This window comes from Xiphophorus maculatus, chromosome 21 (genome assembly GCF_002775205.1).
Source record: "Xiphophorus maculatus strain JP 163 A chromosome 21, X_maculatus-5.0-male, whole genome shotgun sequence".
Lineage (NCBI taxonomy): Eukaryota > Metazoa > Chordata > Actinopteri > Cyprinodontiformes > Poeciliidae > Xiphophorus > Xiphophorus maculatus.
This window is the reverse complement of record NC_036463.1, coordinates 13742707-13746630: the sequence shown is the minus strand read 5'-3', so window position 1 is coordinate 13746630 and position 3924 is coordinate 13742707.

Sequence of the window (3924 nt, the reverse complement as noted above, 5' to 3'; positions counted from 1 at the left end):
ATGAGGATCTGAACAAAGCATTGGACTTTAATAGACCATTAGAGTTCAAAACTATAGTTTTGTATGAGTGTCTACTTTAAGTTAAATTGTGCTATAGACAGTAGTTGCATTAATATCCATATCCATTTTCTATCTACTGATCAGGGCTTCTGGGTTTCTATTTATCAAGTGTTTCCTCTCTCTTAGAGTTAGTTCCAGTTCAGGCTCACAAGACAGTTTATTCCCCCCCCCCCCCCCCCCCCCCCCCCCCCCAAATAAATAAAAAACATATATTACCTTCACCTTGATGCCTCTTTAGTTCGTCTGAAGATAAACAAGATGCAAATTAAACAATGAAAGCCCAAAACTGCAGACAAAAAGAGTTGATTGTGACTCTAAAACGGGCCACAGATTCTCATCGGTCTCCTTCAGACACTAAAAAGAGCTTCAGTCAGAATCACCTGAGGGACAAAAAGTCGCTGATGGGTCAACATTTGAATCAGTGCATGTCTGTCCTCGTAAATCAATGCGAAACATAACACATTAACACTCGCATTTACTAAACCGCAGGATTCATGTTTTCTGTAACGACGTTCGCCTTGGAGATTTTGACAATATTATGCTTTTCTAGGTTGTTTAAACCTGAGAACTCACAGGACAACCATGGAGAATGGAGGACTTAAAAAAAAGAAAGTAAGTACTATATTTTTTACTTTTATTTCACTTTGTGATTTTTTTTTCCATTCCCTTTCGGTGACATGCTTCATGTGATTTCCTGAGAGGTTTTCATTTTTTCCACAAAGCCAAGAGTTTATTTATTTATTTATTTTTCTGCTTTCTTTAAGTTAAAAAAAAAGCTTTTTTTCAATGACCTAGTGAAATAAAAATGATCTCAGGATATCACAGAAGGTTGGTTCAGATTAAATAAGCTGCTCCTGTCCAGCATACAAGCCCCAAAGGTTTTACTCCAATCAAGTTCTTTCTGAAGAGTCTAAATGAACTGGGAGGGTTTCAAAATGAATTCCACTAACATTGAAATACATTTTATTTTATGTTTGGGGGGTGTGGGGAGGCTGTATTTTTTTTTATTTCACACCTTTCAGACACAGAACTCTGTTTTTTTGTTGCCCACAGGTTCACCTTTGCACTAATAGTAAGTTATGCTGCTCAGGGTTTCTTTGTTATCACAGCATGTTTCGAAAACGGATCCTCTGCAATATATTCAATAAAAGTCAGTCGAGGATGATTAGTGATGATTATTCCTCCTGTTTTTTTTTCATGATTGGAATCTTATTGAAACAGATGAAATATTCCTGGTTAGGGGAAAAAAAGGGCACATTGTTGTGTGTATTTATTTGAGAGAAGAGCGTTTTTGCTACCATTTATATCAGGTTTAATCCGGTGACGCTTGTGTGTCCTCCCAAAGGAGACCATCACACCTTGTGATGAAGAAACTTTTATTTAGCCACCTTGGATTTTGTCGCATTTGATTTTCTGCCCATCCAGTTATGTAAATGAAGAGGTGAGTACCCTGAGTATAAAACTATCACTGTTATGTTCTTTCAACCTCTCAGCGCTTCGCAGCCTCCCGGTCCCAGCCGACCTATTTTCCGCACCGTGTCACCGGCGGAGGCTCAGGCTGAGGGGTCGCTTACGTAACTGCCTCTCGCACGATCTCGGCGCCCCTCCGTTGCGGCGTCTTCTATACGCGCCCAGCTGGCAGCTGCTTTCTGGAGATTTCGTTGATTTGATTGTGCGCTAATTACATCACCGCTTGCGCGCGCCGAAAGCAGCGCACGCGCTTAACGAATGAAGATAGTTGCTCGAGTCTCGCGGGCCCGAAGTGGGGCTTTTTGGGGGGTGGAGGGGTCACGTTTGGGAGTTCATTGACGTTGACGGGTGGGCTTGGAAAATTCTTCTCAACGTGAAATCCGGGAAACACCGGGGGACCTTGGACTGACTCCAGAGGGGTTCCGCAGCATTTTCGTTTTGGTTTCAAAATAAACCAATTGACGTTTGACTGCCTTCCGGTTGGCTCGATTGAGTTGAAACATAATATTTTCACTGTTTGCTGGCTTAATAAATCCTATGAATGACCACACGTGAAAATATCGTGTTTTTTTTTTTTTTTTAAAAAAAGGGTTCCCACTCAGTTTTAGGAGCTCAAGCCAGGTTCATTTGGGATTACGACAAGTCCTGTTGGGTGTTTTTACAGCATGAGAACCTACAATAACTCACGAAAGACGAAACGGAACGAAATAAAAAAGAAACATGCCCCAGTATAGAAACGAACAGGGAGAAAATGTGTTTGATTCCCTCGTTGTGCCTCTTTCGACCTCAGAAGAGCTTCTGCTTCAGAGACGTTGCGGTCTGCCAGCGCCCCCTGCTGTTCGTGCAGTTCAGAGAAAAAATCTCTTAAAGGGGATGTCGAGAAGCCGGAATAGCTTTTTAAGGTGGACCGGTGGAGATATTCCTGCTGTTTCTGTTTTTTCTGTTTTAGCAAAGGGAGCACAGGGCAAGCTGGACTCAGACGCTTCCAAGCGCATTTTTCACGCCCTTTCAATACAGTAACACTTTCACTTGAAGCGCACAAAGAAGAAAAAATAATACAACACTTAAGCTTTCCTATAAATTAGGTAATGCAATTGAACTACTAGTAGCCTTTTTTTTTTTTTTTTTTTTCTTTTTTTTTTTACAGTTCTGGTTAAATCAGGAGCATTTTTAAGTGAAGCAAATGGGAAAAGAGGGAGATCGAAATATGAGCAATACATAGGCACATTTAAATCCGTCCAAATTGAGAAAAAACTGGAAGAGTTGATGATAATAATAATAATAATAATAATAATAATAATAATAATAATAATAATAATAATAATAATAATAATAATAATAATAATAATAAATAGTAGCAAAGATAATTAAATGTTCAGAATATTTTTCGCTGTTTTCTCCGGAACTCATGGTGCTTGCTCTTTAAATCGTAATGTGACTCAAAATTCTCTTTAAAAGCTACTCGGAAAGCCTTAGCTTTTTTTGGGGGGGGGTTTTCCTTCCAATTTCGGTAACGGAGAGGAAATTAACTCCTGTCATATTTGAGATTTACCTGCCTTGGTTGTATCCTATACTGATTGGTCTAAAGATAGTAAAAGATGGTGACAAAGTTTTAAAAATCAGACAGAAGCTCCAGAACTGTCCAGTAGAACTGAGCGTGTATCTGAATTAGCTTTTTATTGTGCGCACATTTTATTTCAGCTTGTCAACAATTCTACAAAAATATTGTCCGCCTAAGTTGTGCACATAATCCCCACAGCAAACACTGCGGCAGCTCAGTCCGTAGCAGAGAGCTCATGTTCTGGTTTGATTCTGCTTCAAAACTTCTAAAAACTTTGATTATACCATGACTATGAGATTTCACACTAGTATAAATCAGATCTCGGATTTAAAGGAATAGTTTGTCCACATTTGTAAATGCCACCCCTTTCCACATGACTGGGGAAAGATCAGTTCAGGTAGACAGCAGTATGTTAAAATGATTATAATCTTCTGGCACAACAACCCTACCAGAAATGTCAATTTCTTCTTAATGAACCAAGATTTTCAATCATGCGTTGTGTCTTAGCGGACTTAAACACATCACTCTTCGTATATATATATATATATATATATATATATATATATATATATATATATATATATATATATATATATATATATATATATATATGTATATTTTACTGCTTGACCCCTGTGGTGTTAGACGATCCTCCTCCTCTACCATCATCTCTGCCTCCTCATCGTCACACCTTCATCATTTGCATACAGTGGCCTCCGCTTTGTTCCGTTCCCCCCTCCCGTTCACCACATTTCTCCTCTGCAGCTCCTCGTCATTTGATCCCAGACACTCCGGCGGTTCGGTCTCCGTGCGGCCCTCTGTCCGGAGCAGTT